Genomic DNA, 22,935 nt, shown 5'->3' with positions numbered 1-22,935 from the left:
TGTCGTCGCATCTCGTCAAGGGTGACGCCGCTGTAGCTGAAGCATCGAGTCGAGCCTTCTCGCAACATCGGAGAAGCGTAACGCATCTGGAAGATCCCGTCTTTATTTCTTTTGCACCAAGAACTTCAACGCATCTGCATCGCTGCAACACTTTTGTTGCCCTGCGTGTCGCATCTAAGGTACATTGACTTAAAGTGTCGCACTTAAGAACTTAAGAGAAACTAAGCAATCTTCTACCAACTAAGCAACCGTATTGTGTATTTTTAATCGTTTAATGGTCTTGTGATAATCCTATATAAAGATTCCTTATTTTTAATATAACTACCTGTATGGTGTCCATTTGTAGTGTGGTCACTTGGTTACTGTATGTGTTCACAAATGCTTAACCTATAACGCTCTGAGATAAGCCTTGTCTGCTCGCGCGAAGCTACCTAGAGTGTGAGCAAGGGGTTGTTTTAGTAGTGTAACCCCTTACCCTGACTAAAGGAAAGGTTCCCTGCTTGTCACAAGTACCTACCTGTGCCAAGCAGAGAACCCGGATTCTAACATTGGTGGTCAGCAGTGAGGATTCTGTATTTGCATTTGTGACTCATGTTCAGTGATTGGTGAACACTACTTAGTGAGTGCAGACCTTAAACGCAACCAATACTTGTTGGTAGATTTCTTTTGGACTGTCTATTTTTGAGCACTGCCAAGCTTAAACATGGTGGAGAAAGCAGCATCCATAGTCTCTGTGAATACTGAATTAAAATGGGAAGAAGAGAAATTGGATAGTTACACTGCCAAGCAGCTGAAGTCCTTCTGCAAAAGATTTAAAGTTTGCATTACTGGATGTACAACCAAGCTAGAGTTCTACAAGGCGCTGAGGGCCTGGGTAGAAGCAAGGAATGCTACTGATGATGATAGTGCAGATGAGCAGCTGGATGAGCCAGTGGGCTCAAGAGGAGGGAGAAGCCCTTCCCCTGCAGGTAGCAGTGTTTCTAGCAAAAGTTTATCCCCAGAGGAGTTGGCAGACAGGAAGGAAACCAGAGCTCATGAAGTAGAGATGGCCAAACTAAATGGACAGTTGGCAATGGAACAAAAAAGAATGGAAATGGAAGAGAGAAAAATGCAAATGGAAGAGAAAAAAATCCAAATGGAGCATGACAGAATAATGAGGGAGCTGGAGTTGAAAGCCCAGGGCTTGGGAAGCACTCCCTCTGGTGGCAGCACACCCCCAGTGCAGGTAGAGTCCAGAGTGTACATACGCAAAGATGTAGTGAAGGAATTTTTTAAAAATGATGACATAGGGCAGTGGTTTAAGGCCTATGAGGTAGACATGTCTTCCCACCGGGTCCCTGAGAAAGATTGGGGAGTGGGGTTGTGGGGACGGTTCCTTAGTGAGGGGCGGGATACACTGCTGGATTTGCCTTCAGATGACTATAATTCCTATCCCCATATGAAGGCTGCTTTGATGTCTAGGTATGGGTTGACCCCTGAGTTGTATAGGCAAAGGTTCAGGGGTTGCACTAAGATTCCAAACAGTACGTATGTTGAGTAAGTGACTTTTTTTGCAGAGCACTGGATGGTTGGGTGAAGGGTAGCAAAGTGAATGATTTTCAAGGGCTTCTTGATTTAATGGCATGGGAGCACTTGTCCAGTAATTGTTTTCCTGAGCTACGCCAACACCTGATTGATAGTAGGCTGACTAACCCTAGGAAGCTTGCTGAGGAGGCGGACCGCTGGGTCAGTACCAGGGTCCATAAGGGTCAAATGGGAGATTCTGCCAAAGGTGGGCAGGGTCCCCAGCAGAAGAGTGGGGGGGACAAGGGTAATCCCCAAGGGAACCAAGGGAAAGGTTCTCAGCCTCCCCCACCACAGAAGCCGACCGGGGCCCAGACAGGTACACCTGTTCAGAAGGGGCCCATCAGATGTTACAAGTGTGGTAACATGGGGCATTTTGCCTCTGATGTGAAGTGTCCATTATTTGGTAAACCAGCACCCACTGGTGCTCCATCCCGGCAGGTGACTAGTGTAGCCCTGGGGGAGGAGATGAATGTCCAAGGTGGGTGGGGTCCCTCAGAGATGTCCCTTGTCTCATTAGGAGACTGTGAAGTGGTCCCCCAAACCCAGCTGCCTGAGAACACTAAGAAGTACAGGCAGTGGGTGACCATAAATGGCCATAGGGTTGAAGCTCTCAGAGACACAGGAGCCAGTGTGACGGCAGTCAAGCGCCACCTGGTGTCTCAGGAGCAGGTTGGCCCAGGAGCATTCTATCCGGTTGTTGCCGCCGACAACACCGAGAGTCACTGCCCAGTGGCTCAGGTTCCCTTTCAGTGGCGGGGTCTCTGGTACTCTTCAGGTAGCTGTGAGGCCCGCCATGCCTGTAGACTGTCTGTTAGGGAACGACTTGGAGAGCTCACCTTGGGCTAAGGTGGAGCGGAGTGCTCACCTGGAGATGTTGGGTATGCCAGATTGGGCGTGTGTCACCACACGGTCCATGGCAGCCAGTAGAGGTACTCAAGAGGTCCTGGAGCCTGAGAGGGAGGCCCAGGGACCAGCCTTAAAGAGAAGGAGCAGGGGGCGCGGGAAACCGGCCCCTGAAGTTCCCACGGTCCAGGAGGGAGCAGACCTTGAGGGGGATGCCCTGGAACCTACAGGGGAACAGATAGCTGAACTGGGGGACCTGCCTGAGCTGACCCATTGGCAGCAAGAAGGAGGACCCTCCAGGGAAGAATTCTGCAGGGAGCAGAAAGAATGCCCTTCTCTTGTGGGTATGCGGCAGCAGGCTGCAGACCAGGCCAACGGTGATCAGTCTGGAACACACTTCATTTACTGGGAGAACGACCTCCTGTATTCTGAGCCTAAGGTTGCTGAGCCTGGGTCAGCCCGTGTGCTGGTGGTATCCCAGCGCTTCAGAGCCTTCCTACTGGGGCTGGGTCACGATGTGCCATTAGCAGGACATTTGGGGCAGGACAAGACCTTTGAAAGCCTTGTCACCCACTTCTTTTGGCCCCAAATGCGCAGGAGTTCAGATACTCTCTGCAGAACATGCCAAACTTGCCAGGCAAGTGGGAAGAGTGGAAGGAAGCAAAAGGCTCCACTCCAACCATTCCCTGTGGTCGGTACCCCATTCCAGCGAGTGGGGATTGACATTGTAGGGCCACTGGACCCCAGGACAGCGATGGGCAATAGGTTCATCCTGGTCCTGGTGGACCATGCCACCCGGTACCCGGAAGCCATCCCTCTGAGGACAGTGACGGCCCCCGTGGTGGGACGTGCGCTGATGGGAATTTTCTCCCGAGTGGGATTCCCTCTAGAGGTGGTGTCTGACCGAGGTACCAACTTCATATCTAAATATATGAAGTCCCTTTGGCAAGAGTGTGGGGTAACCTACAAGTTCACCACACCTTACCACCCCCAAGGAAATGGGTTGGTTGAGAGATTCAACCGAATCCTAAAAGGCATGATAATGGGTCTTGAGGAACCCATGAGGCGTAAGTGGGACGTCCTCTTACCATGCCTGCTCTTTGCTTACAGAGAGGTGCCACAGAAGTCTCTGGGGTTCAGTTTCTTTGAGCTGCTGTACGGACACCCAGTGAGAGGACCTCTAAGTCTGGTAAAGAAAGGTTGGGAGCAATCTCCCAGGAAACCTCCCCAGAATGTATATAGTTACATGCTGGCCTTCAGAAACCAGACTAGGCGTTTCAGGGGACTTGCTGAGGCAAACCTGGAAGCCAGCCATGAGGAGATGAAGCGGTGGTACGACCAGAATGCCACTCTGGTAGAGCTTCAGCCTGGACAGAAGGTATGGGTCTTGGCCCCCGTGGAGCCCTGTGCGCTCCAGGATTAGTGGACCGGTCCCTTTGAGGTGGTGGAGCGCAAGAGCCCTGTCACCTATTTGGTGGACCTGAAGACTCCTAGGAACCCCTTAAGGGTCCTACATGTCACCCGCCTCAAGCCCCACTTGGAGAGGTCCCAAGTGGGCATGCTCTTAGCGACAGATGCTGGGATGGAGGAGGAGACCGAGCCTCTTCCTAACCTCCTGTCAGTCAAGGAGCAAGATGGGTCAGTGGATGGTGTCATCCTCTCTTCCGCCCTGACCCCTGAGCAACAGAATGATTGTCGCCAGCTGCTGGGACAATTTTCTGATCTTTTTTCCCTGGTTCCCGGTATCACTGATTGGTGCGTCCATGATGTGGACACTGGGGATAGTACACCTGTGAGGCACAAGGCCTACAGAGTGACTGACAGGGTAAGGGCCTGCATCACGGAGGAGGTCTCCAAGATGTTTGCCCTTGGGGTAATTGAGTCTTCAAGCAGTCCTTGGGCCAGCCCAGTGGTCTTGGTCCCAAAGGCTGCAGCGCCGGGAGCCACACCCGAACTCCGGTTCTGTGTGAACTGCAGAGGACTCAATTCGATCACTAGGACTGACGCACACCCCATCCCCAGAGCTGATGAGCTCATAGATCGGCTAGGGGCTGCCCACTACCTCAGCACGTTTGACCTAACCTCTGGGTATTGGCAGATCGCCTTGACCGATGGGGCCAAAGAGAGGTCAGCATTTTCCACCCCTGATGGGCATTACCAGTTCCGGGTTATGCCCTTTGGGATGAAAAATGCCCCTGCCACCTTCCAGAGGTTGGTCAACCAGGTGTTGGTTGGGCTGGATTCGTTCAGTGCAGCCTACCTGGATGACATCGCAGTGTTTAGCTCCACGTGGGAGGAACACCTGCGCCACCTCTGGGAAGTGTTGATGGCACTGCGGAGGGCAGGCCTCACGATCAAAGCGAGTAAGTGCCAGATCGGGCAGGGTTCAGTGGTGTACTTGGGGCACCAAGTTGGGAGTGGCCAGGTGGCACCCCTTCAACCCAAGATAGAAACCATCCTGAATTGGGAGTCGACCAAAATCCAGACAGAGGTGAGAGCCTTCCTAGGTCTCACCGGGTACTACAGGAGGTTTGTCAAGGGGTATGGCAACATTGTTGCCCCCTTGACAGCGCTGACTTCAAGGAAGCAGCCCAGGAAGGTGATCTGGACTGACACCTGTCAGAAATCCTTTGAGGCCCTGAAAGCTGCTATGTGCACGGCGCCTGTGCTTTTGGCTCCCAACTTCTCCAAAGAGTTTATCGTTCAGCCAGACGCTTCAGAGCATGGTGTGGGGGCTGTTCTTTCACAGATTAATGAAGAGGGCCTAAATCAACCTGTAGCCTTTATTAGCAGGAGGTTACTACCACGGGAACAGAGATGGAGTGCTATTGAGCGTGAGGCATTTGCTGTGGTCTGGCGCTGAAGAAGCTAAGACCCTACCTGTTTGGGTCTCACTTCCGGGTTCAGACAGACCACAGACCCCTCAGATGGTTGATGCATATGAGGGGTGAGAATCCAAAGCTGTTGAGGTGGTCCATTTCCCTACAGGGTATGGATTTCATGGTGGAACATCGCCCTGGTACAGATCACGCCAATGCTGACGGTCTGTCCAGATTTTTCCGCCTTAGTGATGAGGAACTCCCTGGGCTAGGGTAGTTCTCCCCACCTTTCAGCTGGAGGGGACACGTGTTAGACCTGGCACCTTGGCGTGAGTCTCCCTTCCACTTTTTGTCGCTGTGCCTCATGTGTTTTTATGGTGTTGGCCGCTCAGAGCACTGTGCCACTGCCAACCAGTGCCACAGTGCAAGTGCTCCCTATTTAAAATGTATATGTTGGTTGGATTCCATGATTGGTTTATTTGGTTTACTGTCAGACCCCAGTAAAGTGCACCAGGAGTGCCTTGGGCTTGTAAATACAAATGCTGCTAGTGGGCTTGCAGCACTGGTTGTGCCACCCACAGAAGCGGCCTGGTAAAATGTATCTAGGGTCTGCCATTGCAGAACCTGCGGGCAGTCTGGTACTGTCATGCTGACTGGGCAGGTGCACACACTTGCCAGTCCCTAAACCTTCCCTTAACTTCATATCAGTCACCCCTGTGGTAGGCCCAAGGGCAGGGTGCATTGTAAGGATAAGGTAGGACAAGCCCTGATGTGTGTGGCATGTTCTAATAGTGAATTACAGCCATTTTCGTTTTTCACTATTGTAAGGCTACCTGTTCTCCATAGGCCAGAATGGGCTGTTAGAATTGTTACATCCTATGATCCTAACAGACCCAGGGAACATGGTAGAAATTCGAGTTAAGTATGCCTGAACTCAGAATAATAAAATACATCTTTTAGTAAAGTTTATTTTAATATTCTGTGTTTGCAAATACCACTTTTAGAAAGTTGGTATTTGCTTGCCTGACCATTACAGCCCGCCTCTGCTATGATGTGTATCTGCCTGTCTGGTTGTGTGAGTGACAGGGCTGGGGAAACCCAGAGGGGCAGGGCTAGGCAGCCTGGTGGTGAATAGGAAGATTGGCAGTCAGATGGGTGGGAGGAGTACACCTGGGCTCTGAATAGGGTTGTGCTCTGCTACCACAATGCTGGCTCCACCTCCTGCGGAGCGGCTGATGTCTCTGCCCTGCACCCTGAATAGAAAGACAGAGTCATGTCAACAGAGTGCTCAAGAACTGGTTTGGACTGGGCAAAGGCCCCCCAACCCCAGAGGGACAAAGAAATTAGGGGTATAAGTATTGGGACCCTGCTCCCAAGAATTTAGATCAGATCCTGCTGAAACAAGAAGAACCTCTGCCAGAAGAGAAGGAACTGGGAAAGCTGTAGGAGGAGTAACTGTCCCTGACCTGGGGGATTGGCCTGCAGTGGTTGCCTTGCTGCTGAAGGAGAGGAGAAAAGACTACAAAGACTTTTATTTCAACTTGTGCTTAAAGATCTCCAAGGGCTTGAACTGAGCTTGCCCCCTGAACGAAGTCCCAGGACCAGTGGACTTCATCCCCAGCTCCCCAAAGTCTTTTGGAAGTGCCTGCTGCTGTTGTTGAGCCTTCTGAGGGACTGCGTGTCGCAAGGAGCTGGAAGCGCGACGCCAGGAAGAGAAGCGTGCCGCCGTCTGAGCTGTTGCAGTCGCATCTCGCAGAGAGTGTCGCCGCTGCAGCATCGCATCGAGCGGAAGCGTCTCGCATCATTCCGGAAGTGTCTCGCAACGCCGAAGAAGCGTGTCGCCATGGTAGCTGTCGCATTGCACCGCATCGAGAGGAGAGTCTCGCATCGAGGAGGAAGCGTGTCGCCATCGCAGCCATCGTAGTTGTCGCATTGCACCGCATCCAGAAAAGCGCCTCGCATCCACGGAGAAGCGTGCCGCCGTCAGAGCCGCTGTCGTCGCATCTCGCAGAAGGGGTGTCGCCGCTGCAGCATCGCATCGAGCGGAAGCGTCTCGCAACGTCGGAGAAGAGTGCCGCTGCCAAGGCCGCTGTCGTCGCATCTCGTCAAGGGTGACGCCGCTGTAGCTGAAGCATCGAGTCGAGCCTTCTCGCAACATCGGAGACGCGTAACGCATCTGGAAGATCCCGTCTTTATTTCTTTTGCACCAAGAACTTCAACGCATCTGCATCGCTGCAACACTTTCGTTGCCCTGCGTGTCGCATCTAAGGTACATTGACTTAAAGTGTCGCATTTAAGAACTTAAGAGAAACTAAGCAATCTTCTACCAACTAAGCAACCGTATTGTGTATTTTTAATCGTTTAATGGTCTTGTGATAATCCTATATAAAGATTCCTTATTTTTAATATAACTACCTGTGTGGTGTCCATTTGTAGTGTTGTCACTTGGTTACTGTATGTGTTCACAAATGCTTAACCTATAATGCTCTGAAATAAGCCTTGTCTGCTCGCGCCAAGCTACCTAGAGGGTGAGCAAGGGGTTGTTTTAGTAGTGTAACCCCTTACCCTGACTAGAGGAAAGGTTCCCTGCTTGTCACAAGTACCTACCTGTGCCAACCAGAGAACCCGGATTCTAACAGTGCCCTGTTGATTTCAATGGTAATTCTCCGGTTTCAACAAAGACTGCAGGTTCGAGACGAAGATCTTCTGGAGGTGACCACTGGTTGGAGAGGTAAGTTGGGATGCCTGGGAGGCTGGGTCACCGTCGGTTGGGCCACCCAAAGCCACGGGGCTTCGGGGTGTCTTGAGGCGTCTCATTTCTCTTACCAGCTACGGTCGTGGGATGCTCCAGACAGAGGCTGCAGTCTTCGATGGGAGATTCGGGGCAGGTCAGAGATCACCAGATCTTGGGTAAGAATTGTCGGCGAGACATCCTCGTGATGTTGGGCCAATCAAACTCGGGCCGGGGGCGTCAGGTGCAGAGTGGTGCAGACTTGCGGATTGGGCCGGAGCTGGAGTCTGTGGGTGAACAAATCCTGTGTTCACGGGAGACAAATTCTCTTCTTTGGAAAGCAGGGCAGGTCCTCTGGGTTCTTGAGGTTGCTGGCTGCAGGACACACCGGAGTTTTGCTTCTGCAGGTTCGAGTTGGGGAGAGGCCGGTAGGGCTGGGGCCAAGTCAGTGGTTGTCCTCCTCTTAGCTTCGGCACAGCTGTTTGGTCCTTCTTTTCTTCTTAGTCGTTGCTTGCCTGAGGAGGCAAAGTTCAGGGGTGCCCCTAAATACTAAATTTAGGGGCATTACAGATAAGTAAAAGGTTGGGACCAATGGGTCCTTTCCTTGGGGTGAGTACACCCCCTATTATGCCACCCTCCAGTGGGAGGGGGCATATGCCTCACTGGTTGGCTGGGTCCCTCCATCTGCTAGATGGCAGGGACTGGGAGTTGTGCTTCACCTCGCCTCCCCCACCTGAGGGGTGGGGTTGGCAAAGGTGGGCACACCTCCATTCATCACTCGGTTTTTCCGCCGGTGTTCTTGCCCAAAGTGGGGGTCAGAACCAGTGGGTATCCTGCCCATCCTGGAGGAGGAGGCTTGGCACCTCATCCCAGGATGTGCATTATTTCAAACCCCCAAGAGCAGCAGGCTCTCATCCCAGGGGTCCAGAAACATGTCTGGGGGTGGCAGCTTGGGAGCAGCCACTCAGCCTGGACACTAGTGTTAGGTCATTTTTTATGGGGGGGGGGAATCTCTGAGATGCCCTCTGTGTGCATTTTTCATTAAATCCCACACTGACATCAGTGTGGGTTTAATGTGCTGAGACGTTTGATGCCAAACTTATCAGTTTTCAGTAAAGCCTTTATGGTACTGGGAGTTCGTAATGACAAACTCTGAGCACCATGTACTCTTAATGGCATTACTGCACTTACAATGTCTAAGAATTGGCATAGACACTGTAGTGGTACAGGGCTCATGCTGCTGTACCCTCACCACTGGTATTGTGCACTCAGCTAGAGGGGTGGTTGATCTATGTCGACTCTTCACTTTGTTCTGCACCAAAACACGCAGCCTGCAAAGGCAGTGTGTGAGTGTAAAGGTACAGGGCCTCTAAGGGTGGCACAATAAGTGCTACAGCCCTTAGAGGCCTTCCCTGGTCACAGTGCCCTGGGTACCTGTGGTACCATTTACCATAGGCCTTGGGTACCTAATTGGCAGGAGCCCAGGTCACACTCAGACAAAGTACATCAGCAGTTTAGCAAAAAGTGGATTCAACCATGCATAAAGAGGGCAATTTCTTACACAACCTCCCGCCCCCCCCCCACAACCCCAAACGAAAGAGGATGAGACTAACATTTCCCTAGAGAGTCTTCATTGTCTAAGTGGAAGAACCTGGAATGTCCATCTGCATTGCCATGGGCAGTCTCGGGTCTGTGTTCCACTATAAAGTCCATTGCCTGTAGGGAGATAAACCACCTCAACAGTTTAGGATTTTCACCTTTCATCTGCGTTAGCCACTTGAGCAGGCTGTGGTCCGTTTGAACTAGGAAGTGAGTACCAAAAAAGTATGGTCTCAGCTTCTTCAGGGACCAAACCACTGAAAAGGCCTCCCTCTCAATGGCACCCTAATGCTGCTCCCTGGGGAGAAGCCTTCTGCTTATAAAAGCAACAGGTTGGTCATGGCCTTCATCATTGGTCTTGGATAGGACCGCTCCTATCCCTAGCTCAGAGGCATTAGTCTGCGCTGTGAACTGCTTGGTATAGTCTGAAGCTGTCAAACTCTTAACTAAGTGCCAGAAATCCACCGGAGCAGATGACAACTCCCAAATCGCTGCCGCAACTGTCCGCACCACCAAGGGTGAACGTTGACACCCACAAGGGGGAAAGGGGAATGGGACAGAAAAAAGAGACTGCTACCAGGTTCAGGAATCTGCCAACCTCTCTGCCTCTTCTATGTTCGACGGAAGATAATTCAGATGTGGTGCATCTATTGAGAACAGTTGGGGCAGAACCTGCAAAGGACGAGACAAACAAGTTTTAGTTCTCACTCGCTCTCTACATTCAACAACCTTCTCTCAGTCAAACTCTATTCTACCTGTTAGTACTGGTAGTCTAGACCTTCTCTAACGTTGTTCATGAGGTAACTTCATTTACAGAATTGACGGCTTCTAGAATCTTTTTAGGATTGGCTGCTTAACTGAAATGCCTCATGGAGAATCATAACTCTCTGCTCAGCAATGTTGACAACAAGGATTCAATACTAAAAATACAAAATAGTCTCTGGCTTCCCACAGCTCTAATTCTATGATACTGTGTTTGCAGGGTCCGAAGGAATACCAGCTTACTGTTCCAAGATGGCTACGTCGGAAATCTCTCTCTCAAGACGACGGAAAAAGCGTTCAGAAAACATGTCTCTTCAAAAAGGGGAACGCCCCTGGTGTGCACACCACTCCACGCAGGCGGAGTAAAAAAAAAGGATTTGCAGGTCTCTAACTTATATTCAGCAACAGTTGTAGTGCGCGGTTTGTTGGGAGCGTGTGCCAGAGGAAGGCTGCTGCTCGCTGGAGCATCCGGAAGTCTAAAGCGCTGAGGAGGCCTCAGATGGCAGACGCCATCTTGGAAGGATCTTTGTGTAGTAGGGGTGATAAACATCAGCAGTCTCCGCAACAGGGTCCAAAGGTGGGGACACTGTCGCAGCCATCGGGGATAGCTGGCAAACCAAAGTCTCTTCTTCCTAGGTGGATAATCAGATATACTAGCGGTTGTGTTCCTGACAGTACCCCTTTCTAAAGAATGTCCTCTCCCCAGAATTGGTTTGTGCGGAAAGGTGTTGTGAAATTGTTTCACTAATCTAGGTGCATGTACATTCTGAGAGGGTTCCCAAGATCTCTCCTCTGGGCCAAAACCATTCCAATCAATCAGATAGAACAATTTTCCTTTTATGAATTTTGAATCTAGAATTCTATTAACTTCTTACTCGGAATGTGAATTAATAGCATTTGGATCTAGAGGAGTGGTTAATCTCATATTTGGTGGACTTTTCTTGAGTAGGGACACATGAAACACTGGGTGAATTTTTACCTGAGGAGGCAATGCTAGTTTTACAGTCACTGGATTCACGGTCTTGCTAATTCTAAAGAGTTCTAAAAATCTGGGTTGGAATTTGTTGTTTCCTTTCAAAAGTAAATGTCTAGTGGACAACCAGATCTGATCACCCACAGCATAGTTAGGATTTTTTCTTCTCTTTTTGTCTGCATATTTTTTGTAAGAAGCCTTAGCCTGAATTAATTGTTTTCTAGCAATTTGATAATTTCTTTGGATCTTGTCACTAAAATTATCCACAGCAGGAACAGAACCATCAAATTTTCCGAAAATGACATTCGGATGTCTGCCACAATTCAAGAAAACTGGCGAGTAACCTGTGGAAGCATGAATAGCATTGTTATACGCAAATCAGCTTTTCAGATTAAATCTGGCCATTCATCGTCTTGATCTAGGAGGTAAAGGCGGAGGTTCTGTTCAATCTCTTGATTGACTCTTTCCGTCTGACCATCCGTTTCTGGGTGGTAACTTGTGGAGTATCGTGCGTCAATTCCCAATTGTTGCATGAACGCTCTCCAAAATTGAGAGACGAACTGAGCGTCGCAATCCGAGATTACTACCACAGGGATTCCATGCGCTCGGACTATGTGTTGTGAGAATAGCTGGGCCAATTGGGAGCCTTGGGAACCTTTTTGAGAGGAATAAAATGACTCTGTTGGACTTGGCCCTTCTTGCAGGGTCATCCCTAAACTTTTTGCCTTCCTCCTGTATTTTTCCTGACCTGTTGTTGGCTGATTTATGACTCTGGGCCCCTTACCACTGCTGATCAGCGCTAAGGTGCATATGCTCTCCCTATGGTAAAATATATTATGTGAATTGACTTCCATGTTTGGCTTATTTGGTTTACTATCAGTCCCTAGTAGAGTGCACCAGGGGTGCCAAGGGCTTGTATATCCGAATGCTGCTAGTGGGCTTGCAGCACTGGTTGTGCCACCCACAGAAGCAGCCTGGTAAAATGTGTCTAAGGTCTGCCATTGCAGAACCTGCATGCGGTCTGGTACTGTCATGCTGACTGGGCAAGTGTCCCCACTTGCCAGTCCCTACACCTTTCCTTACCTTCATGTTAGTCACCCCTAAGGTAGGCCCTAGGGCAGGGTGCATTGTAAGGATAAGGTAGGACATGCCCTGAGGTGTGTGGCATGTCCTAATAGTGAATTACAGCCATTTTCGTTTTTCACTATTGTAAGGCTACCTGCTCTCCATAGGCCAGAATGGGCTGCTAGATTATAACACTCTATAATCCTAGCAGGCTCAGGAAGCATGGTAGAAATTCATGTTTAGTATGCCTGAACTCAGAATTATAAAATACATCTTTTAGCAAAGGTTATTTTAATATCCTGGGTTTGCAAATGCTACTTTTAGAAAGTTAGCCTTTGCGTGCCTAACCATCTCAGTCCGCCTCTGGAGGGGAGAGCTATCTTCTTTGTGTGTAGCTTGAGTGACAGGGCTGGGAGGTTCCAGGAGACAGGCTGGGGCTGCCAGGTGGTGAATAGAAAGATTACACCAGGATGGGTGGGAGGAGTGCACCTTGACTCTGAATAGGGCAGTGCTCTGCCACCACAATGCTGGCTCCACCCCCTGGGGAGCGTCTGATGTCTCTGCCCTGCCTGCTGAAAGAAGAAGCCAGAGTCCCAACAACAAAGTGCTCCTCACTGAAAAGAACTGGACTGGGATTATGCAAAGGCCCCCCTGGCCTGTAAAGACAAAAGAAACTTGGTATAAATGTAGGAGCCCTGCTCCTAAGAAATCAGATCCTGATTGAACCACGAAGGAACTCTGCCTGACCAGAAGGACCTGGAAGAAGCTGAAGGAGGAATAACTTTGGGATTGGCCTGCAGTTGGTGCCTTGCTGAGAAAGGAGAGGAAAAGACTGAAAGAGACTTTGCACTTTGTTTTTCAACTATCTCCAAGGGCTTGGAAGAAGAGCTTGCCCCCTGAACTGAGTCCCAGGACCATTGGACTCATCTGCCTTCCAAAATTGAGTTGCCTGGACAATTTTTGCTTGTTTCCCGCTGGATTTGGCCCCAGTACGACTCGTACTCCATCCGCCGCGAAGCCGTGTCTTTGCAGCCCGGCACCGTGTGTCTATGCTGATCCAAAAGCGTTAGTACGCACGTATCCCTCCCGGCCGCATCGCACCTAACCTGCCCCGCCGATTCGAGTCGTACAGCCCTGGCTGCTGAACCCTGTACGCCGGACCCAAGCTTCATTGTCCCGCAGGTACGGTCCGTACGCTGCTAACGTACTGCACCGTGCCGTACTCAGAGCCGAGAAGCCGCATCACGCTGATCCTCCCCGTACGCTGTACGGCGCCGAGAAGTGTCGCCGCCTATCCGCACCGAAGGTACGGCTCGAACGCCGAACGCCACGGACTCTGCAAGCTGATCCGGGCCATCCGCACGTATCCCTGAAGGTCCCGTACCAACGCCGCGTCCCGACGCTGCGACCCGACCAGCATCTGAATACGCTGCCGAACTACGACCCGGACCCATCAACTTGTCCAACATTGTCCGTCGCGGACCCCACGAACTTAAGGTACTTTGTTCTGTTCGCACCGCAGCGTGCACGTCACGGACCCCGGAGTCCGCCACGATTGTTTGACTCGTACTTTCCTTGTTTTTAATGCCTACGAGTCGCACAGCCAGGTACGAACCGTACAGAGCCTGAAAAGAAGCAGGATTGACTGAAAGAAGCCTATTTGTGCATTTTAAGCCTTTTTACAAGAACATTGAACTTTAAAATAATACTGTGGTCATTTTATTCGTTATTCTAGTCTTGTGCTAAACCTTATATAAAGAAAACTATTTTTGATATAACCTTGACTGGTGTCCATTTGTGGTGTGTCATTGCATTACTGTATGTGTTCACAAATGCTTAACCTATGACGCCCTGAGAATAGTCTTGACTGCTTGCGCCACACTACCTAAAGGGTGAGCAGGGGTTATTTGAAAGGGTGATCCCCTTACTCTGACTTAGAATTGAGTGTCCCTGCTTGTCGCAAGTGCATACCTGTGCCAACTAGAGATTCCCAATTCTAACAGACTCATTTTGGAGAATACTAATATAGTGTCAAAACCTTGACTGAAAGGTAAATCCACTATGAGATCCATGGTTCCGGTGTGCCAAGGAGACGGTGCTGTGGGGAGGGGTTGGAGTTCTCCCTCTTGGACCTGTCTATTAGTTTTCCCTCACATGCACTTATCACAAGTGTGAATGTATTGTCTTACTTGAGGAGTCATGGCTGGCCACCAAAAATATCTCTTTACCAATTCTGTGGTTTTCAGGATTCCTTTGTGACAAGCTAAAGGATCGTTGTGATGGTGTTTTGCCCTAACGGGAGGTTCCCACCCTCCTACCCTCCTTTCCTCTACTGAGATGAGGGGATGACACTGGGCTTAATGCAAGGGAAATTTTTATTGGTGGTATTCAGAATCTCCTGATATCGCACAACAGTAGGTCAGATCCAAAGAAAAACAAGAAAGAAAACAAAGGTCCTCCTCTTCTATAAGCCAGACTTCAGGGTTTTACTGGAGTTCTTCTTGTCCTGTGCCGAAGTCACGGACTCTCTTCCTTGGGCCTTTATGTCTCCAGATGAAAGGACAGGGGAAAGGAAAAAAACAAAGAAAGAAAAGGGCTTTTAGACCTCTGTACTTGTAGATACGAGGACCGGGGAGAAATATCTTGTGCACCACCACCTGTGGCCCTGAGGTGCCGTGCCTAAGTGAGGGAGATTCAACGTGAGAATTTGTGTGGCCCTTGAACCCGCCCACCATCCCCTAAAAGAAAATGGGCGCGTGGCTGTCGCTTGCCTGAAGCCACGACTCTCCTGGGCCGTGGTACAGGGAGAACCCACCTCCGTGTCCCTTCTTGGAGAGCCGGTCCTGTTCGCTTTCCTCGAGTGCTCGTCTCCTTCGCCCGCAGCTGGGTCCGTCTGGATGTCGTCTTCTGTGGCGTCCCTCGGGGTTTCCTCGGTGCTGGAAGCGGCATCGGTGTCTTCCTGGCCTTCCTCTCCACGTCTCGTCCTTGCCAGTTATTTTGAGCCTCTCTCCTCCGTATCCGTAACTTGTGCCTCCTCCTGATTTCCGGTTCCGGCGCTTTGGGGCAAAACGACTAGAACCCCACCACTACTTTCTGTTAGTGGTATGTCGGTGGCCGTATTGGAGTTCTCGGAACTTTTGACCGATGGTGAGACCTTGGTGTCTTCATCACACTACCTCCCCTCCAGGAATGGATGTATTGGCCATTCGCCATGGGGCATCTCGAGAGGAAGTCCACATTTCCCTGCAGTTTTCCTGGGATGTGGAGGGTGTCGAATGAGAAGGGCTGTAGGGCAAGAAACCAACGCAGAACTTTAGGGTTCGTATCCTTATGAAGGGACAACCAGGTAAGGGGAGCATGGTCAGTAAGTAATATGAAACGACGGCCTAACAGGTAGTACTGAAGGGCCTCTATTGCCCATTTTATGGCCAGGCATTCTTTTTAGATGGTAGCATAGCCTATCTCTCGGGGAAACAGTTTACGACTAAGAAATAAGATGGGTTGGAGGTCACCTAGAGTGTCGGGTTGGGACAGGATGGCCCCCAGGCATCTACCAGATGCATCAGTCTGTAAGACAAAGGCGGAGTTAAAGTCCGGGCAGGCAAGCACTGGATTGTGACAAAGAGAGTCTTTCAGTAAGCGGAAGCTCTGTTCGTGTGCCTCGGTACACTGAAACGTGCAGTTGGTTTGAGCCTTAGTGAGGAGGTCTGTGAGGGAACTGGCTATCTCTGAGAAGTCTCGGATGAATCGCCTATAGTACCCGACTAGACCAAGAAAGGACTGTATTTCTTTCCTAGAAGTAGGTCGGGGAACTTGGGTGATGGCTTCTATTTTGCTCATTTGGGGTCTTATCTGTCCAGCCCTGATGTTATACCCAAGGTACTCAATATGATCTGGCCCAAGGGTTGTCTTTTTGGGATTGATTGTGAGGCCCGCATTTTGCAATGTTTTCAGGATATTTTCAAGATGCCTTAAATGGGTATCCCAATCTGGACTGTGGACTACAATGTCGTCTAGATATGCCATGGCGTAAGTTTGGTGTGGGGCGAGGACCGTGTCCATGAGCCTCTGAAAGGTGGCCGGGGTCCCATGGGGACCAAAGGGAAGGACTTTGAACTGAAACAAGCCGAAGGGTGTGGAAAAGGCAGTCTTGTCTCTGATGTTAGGCTTTAATGGTATTTGCCAATATCCCTTTGTGAGGTCTATGGTGGACATTATCTTGGCGTCTCTGAGTTTCTCGATAAGTTCGTCCACCCGGGGCATTGGATAAGCATCGAACTTTGACACCGCATTGAGTTTGCGGAAGTCGATGCAGAAGCGTATGCTGCCATCAGGTTTCGGAACCAAAACAACCGGAGAGGACCAGGCGCTACGGGAGGGTTCAATTACATCAGCCTCTATCATCGCTTTTATCTCCTGTTCTACAGCCTCTCTTCGGGCCGCGGGAATACGATAGGGCCGTTATTTGATGGGTTGTGAGGTGTTAGTGACAATGTCATGCTCGACCAGGGATGTCCTTTCAGGTATATCGGACATGACGGATAGATAAGACGCACCCAGGTTCTTCAATTGTTTTTTTTGTTCCTTTGTGGTTTGGGACCCCAGTTGGGCTGAGATTAGTCTGTTGTTCTCTGGGGCATCAGGGATACTTCCAGAGGTTTATTCAGGGTAACATGGCATACACGGGCACTTCTACACGGAGATACCAGGATCGGTCCCTCCCAAGCCTTTAATAGATTGACATGGTATATTTGACTTTGTTTTATTCCAATGTGGAACGGCTGCCCGATAGGTAACCGGTGTAACCTTGCTTATAATAGGGAAGGGGCCCTGCCAGGTGGCTAACAGCTTCTTTTCAGTGGTGGGCAGTAAGACTAAAACCTGGTCCCCTACTGCGAATTCCCTCAACTTAGCGTTTCGATCATAGTATCGTTTCTGTTGGTTTTGGGATTTTCCATATTCTTCTGTACTTTGTTCCATAACGATGACAAAGCGTCCCTAAGAGATGCACTATATTGCAGTAGGGGCTTTGCTTCATCCTCCTCTTCAGTCCATTGCTCCACGGCCATGTCCAGGAGTGTACGGTGTCTCCGTCCAAACAGTAACTCAAACTGCGAGAACCCCGTAGACTTCTGTTCATGGGTTCTGATGGCAAAAAGGACTAGGGGTAATTGCCGGTCCCAATCCCTGCCGGCCCATCAATGCTTTTCCTCAGCATTGTTTTGTTGATATGATTATACCTCTCCACGAGGCCGTCCATTTGGGGATGGTATACTGCTGTCCTTATTTGTTTGATCCCTAACAAACCACACACCTGTTTCATTAGTTGGGACATGAAGGGAGTTCCCTGATCTGCGAGTAGTTCATGTGGGAACTGGACGCGTGAAAACAAGGTAATCATGGCTTGGGCCACTGCCTTTGTGGTGGTGGTAGTCAGGGGGAACGCTTCCGGATATCGGGTGGCGTAGTCCACAAAGACAAGTATAAACCGGTGACCCCTGGCAGAAGGAACCAAGGGTCCTACTAAGTCCATCCCTACCCTCCTGAAGGGGATATCAATAATCGGAAGGGGTTGGAGTGGAGCATGGGGTAGTACGGGGGTGTTAACTAGTTGGCATCTCACACATGAGGCACAGAACCTTGCTACATCCTGATATACCCCAGGCCAGTAGAATTTTCCCAGTAAATATTTGAGGGTATTCTCCTTCCCATAATGGCCTCCCCCACTTGGCTGTGGGCTAGGGACAGTTCTTGTTCACGAAATGCTTTGGGAACCAGCAATTGTTCTTTCTCGTGGTTATTTTCATATGCACCACCTATAGAGAAGGCCCTTTTTGATATAAAAATAGGGAACTATCTTTCCTGGTTGTTTGTCTTGGACCTGTCCCCAGGCATGCTGCAAGGTTGAATTGTCCCTCTGTGCCTGTCGAAAGTTTTGAGGATCTTGGGGTGTCTCTGAGGAAGTAAGGATAGGTACAGGTAGGATACTTTTAGTTAAGCTGTATAATGCCCTCTCCTTTCTTTTTTCACTACGCGTTAACGATCTTTTTATATCAGTAGGGGCCCCTGTGTCACTGTTAGAAAAGGGGGCACTTTTTAACCACCCCACTGATGGGGCAGAGGAACTCAGTGAATGTAAATACTCATGGAATCTGGGCAAGTCAGTTCCTAAGAGAGCTAACTCGGGCAACGCAGGTACGACCCCTACCTTCCTCAGTTGGGGTTTCCCTTTTATCTCCAATACCACTTCAGCCAATGGATACAACTTTTTCTCCCCATGAACACATGAAACCTGAACAAACTCCCCTGTTACTATCTGTGACTCAGGGACAAGCTCTGGTATACGACTGTGTAATGGCAGCCAGTGTCAAGGAAGGGCTCTGCAGCCTTTCCGTTTGTGTGTTTTCATTCTGTAATGAATGGGGTTCCTTCCTGTGACCAATACCTGCCCGTGGGTATAGCCCACCTCCATGGGTTCTGGGGCAGGTGTGCGTGTAGGACAGTGTCGGGCTATATGCTCCCACTCTGCACAGTGGAAGCATTGTGGCCCCTGTGTCGGTGTTGTGACGAGGAAAGATTTTAGGGGACCTTTTAAAAAACAAAAAGGAGCCTTGGGTTCTATCTGAGATGTGGGGATTTTACTCAGGGGTTTTGGGGAAGAGACAGGGTCGATGTGTTGGGTTTTTGAAGTCGGGTGAGTGATGGTATGCACAGGCCAGGTCTACTGCCAAAGTCACGGAAAGGTTGGGGTGCTGTTTGATCAAGGCTCGAGTGTTGTAGGGAAGAGCATCAAGATATTGCTCCAGGTATATCTTCTCCGTTATCTCATCCGGGGTTGCTACTGTGAGTTGCAGCCAGCAACCCACAGAATATGGAAGTACAGAAGTACAGTGCTCTAGGGTTATCCCCCACAGCCCACTTTTTCCTGAATCGGCTACGGTAATATTCTTGATCGCTCCCGAGCCGTTCCAGTATGGCCTTTTTGATGTCAGGATAACTGGTTGTTCCTGCTGGGTTGGCAGCCTGAGAGGCTGCTTGCAACTCTCCGGAGAGTAGGGGTGCTATGTACTGACCCCATCTTTCCTGGGGCCAGGAGGCTGTTGTAGGAACACGTTCAAAATGAACGAAAAAATAATCAGGGTAATCTCTGTTTTGGAATTTTTGTAGGACTGACCCGGGCACGTTGGGATGTACCCTAGCACTAGACATGGCGTCCGTGAGTCTCAGTATAGCAGTATCTTGTACCTGCTGGGTACTGGTCATGAGAGTAGCCTAGTCTTTGAGAGCTGCCTGGAAATCCTCCCGATCTTTTCTTGCCTGTTTTGTCTGTTGCTCCATGACCAGTTGCAGGTGGCGTTATCCCTCAACTAACTGAGTGATGATGGCCTCCATAGTTACGGGTTGGGTCATTGTATCAGGACCGCAAATCCCACTTCTGACACCACTATGATGGTGTTTTGCCCTGACGGGAGTTTCCCACCCTCCTCCCCTACTTTTCTCTACTGAGATGAGGGGATGACACTGGGCTTAATGCAAGGGAGACTTTTATTGGTGGTATTCAAAATCTCCTGATATCGAACGACAAAAGGTCAGATCCAAAGAAAAACAAGAAAGAAAACAAAGGTCCTCCTCTTCTATAAGCCAGACTTAAGGATTTTACTGGAGTTCTTCCTGTCCTGTGCCGAAGTCCCAGACTCTCTTCCCTGGGCCGTTATGTCTCCAGATGAAAGGACAGGGGAAATGAAAAAAACAAAGAAACAAAAGAGCTTGTAGACCTCTGTACTTTTAGATACGAGGACGGGGGAGAAAGGACTTGTGCACCACCACCTGTGTCCCTGAGGTGCCGTTCCTAAGTGAGGGGGATTCAACGTGATGATGTCTGTGTGGCCCTTAAACCCGCCCACCATCCCCTAAAAGGAAATGGGCGCGCGGCTGTCACTTGCCTGAAGCCACGACCCTCCAGGGCCGTGGTACAGGGAGAACACGCCTCCATGTCCCTTCTTTGAGAGCCGGTTCTGTTCGCTTTCCTCGTGTGCTTGTCTCCTTCGCCCGCATCTGGGTCAGTCTGGATGCCATCTTCTGTGGCGTCCCTCATGGTTTCCTCGGTGTTGGAAGCTGTGTCTGTGTCTTCCTTGCCTTCCTCTCTGCGTCTCATCCACGCCAGTTGTTTTGAGCCTCTCTCCTCCGTCTCCGCAGCTTGTCCCTCCTCCTGATTTCCGGTTCCGGCGCTTTGGGGCAAAACGACTAGAACGTCACCACTACTTTCTGTTAGTGGTATGTCAGTGGCCATATTGGAGTTCTCGGAACTTCTGATGGTGAGACCTTGGTGTCTTCATCACAATCTTCATAACAAGCCCATAGGGCTGATTCCTGAAACTCTCTAGTTGGTAAGTATAAGGCCTTCTTGACATAAGGAAGATTTTCAATGATTCTTCTGTCCTTATCTTTCTTTGCCCAATCCAACATTTCCTCTTCCAACATAGATTCTTGAATTTTGTGCTTTATTTCAGAGAATTGTAAGACACAAATTTGTCTACTGGTATGATTGGAACTGCATCCGTTTCACCATTTTTCTGGAACTGTATCCAGTCTCGATAAGGCATCTGCCTTACCATTCGCTGAACCTGGTCGATAAGTAATGGTAAAGTTGCAGTCAGCAAAAAAAAGGGTTTTAGCCAACTTCAAAAACTGGAGATTCTTGTGATTAGTAAACACGGTCACAACATGACGAGCTCCCAGCAAATGATGCCGCCACTCTTGGAAGGCATCTTTGACAGCCAGCAATTCTTTATCAGTAATGGAGTAATTTATATCTAGAGAGGTCAATTTCCGAGAACGAAAGGCAACTGGGTGGAGCTGACCGGTTTCCTTGTGTCATTGGGACAAGATACCACCAATAGGCTGGTCAGAGGCGTCTGCTTCGACAAAGTATGGCTCATCGTAATCGGGATGAAGAAGAATTGGGGCAGAAGTAAAAGATCTCTTGAAGAACTTGAAGGCTTGCTCCGCATCCTCCAATTGAAGGATGTTCCTTTCCTTGAGTTTCGTTATTTAGGACCAGTTGGTTTAGTTTGTCAAACCTTCACCTCAACTATGGGTAGCTGTGGCTCTGCAGCAAGGCTTACACACAGGAAAAATTCTAAAACACTTTACTGCACCCACACAATTGAAGAAGAAATCGACAACTCTCAAGAAATCCAGCACTAATTTATAAAAATAGACTATGTTTTTTTTAACACCATAACGAAAAAGATCCACTGGAGGGGTCCAGATATGTAGGATTTACAAGGTATAGTAAATCAAAGCATTTCACTCAACCTCAACAAACATTGCCAAATTAAACGAATGTATCTTATAGAGACTTCTAGCCACAAATTCCTTACCGTAGAATGTCCGACTGGATCTGGGAGATTTTTCGTGAGTAGTACCCCTGCGTGCCGTTAAATGGCATCTACCAGCTCCACGTCCGCACTTGATGTGACATCGCAGTACCCATATAGGCGCCACCCAGGCAAGCTGATGTCTTTTCTTTCCGCACCAACTAGCGCTGATCTGGAGAAGGGCTACACCTCAGTCAATTTTTTAACTGCCTTTTTTTTGACCTTTTGACAAGTTATTTCTTGAGGTTTCAGCTCCTGGAATGATGGGCTGTAATCTCAAAAGACAGGCTTCAAGCCTTGTGGCTCCTGGTACCGGTCGATGTCGGTGACAGACCTACACATTGTTTGCCTGTGGCATTTGGAGCTCAACCACGACCTAAAGTCATGTTCCAACTGCCATGCTATGCATCAAAGGCTTTGACAGAAGCTCGTGGAGGCCCGTGGTGCAACTCCCTTTAAAATCAAGGTCCGGTCATGTGGAAGGTTCCGGGAGTCTTTGCAGAGCCCAAAGCCCTCTTCATCCTACTCCAAGTCCTCGGGACATTCAGGTATGAGGCACAGGAAAAAGGGAAAGTAGTTGAAGAGGTCTTCAAATTTCTTTTGGCCGACGAGAGGAGGGGACATCCGCATTCAAGGCCTAGATCCCCAGTTGAGCCTGCGCCGGCTCCGCACCTCCCCAATTGTCCAGGAGCCGCACGATCCCCACCCAACCTAAAGAGTTTTATGAGGCTTTGGGCCTTATAATTGGTCTACCCAACCCCTCTGACGTGCCCTTTTGGCCCACAGGGTCAGAGGAGAGCCCATCTGGTTCAGCGGCTCCAGCGGGCCCCCTTGGATCCGTTCCTGTATCCGGACCCGCACTGGCCGCACCATGTTGACCATCCCCCGCCACCGCTAACGCTATCCCATTCTCATTCCCGACTCGGACACTGAGCCAGATGGGCATCGCCTGACAGTCAGGGACTTTACTCCCTAGATCGGAGCCTGAACCCTATTTCCTATGGGTTAGGACTCGAGGAAGGATGGGAAGGGTCGCTGGACCCTGAGGAATAGTAGACCTATGACAAACTACCTAATATGGACTGGTGTGAGGAACTGCGTAACGCCAGTGATCCAGCGGATTACCAGCTTGGGTTATTCACACACCATATACTCACCTGGGCCCATAAACATTCATACAATAAGCTAGTAGTACCA

Source organism: Triturus cristatus, chromosome 1_1 (genome assembly GCF_964204655.1).
Source record: "Triturus cristatus chromosome 1_1, aTriCri1.1, whole genome shotgun sequence".
In the NCBI taxonomy this organism is placed as follows: Eukaryota; Metazoa; Chordata; class Amphibia; order Caudata; family Salamandridae; genus Triturus; species Triturus cristatus.
This window is presented reverse-complemented; position numbering follows the sequence as displayed.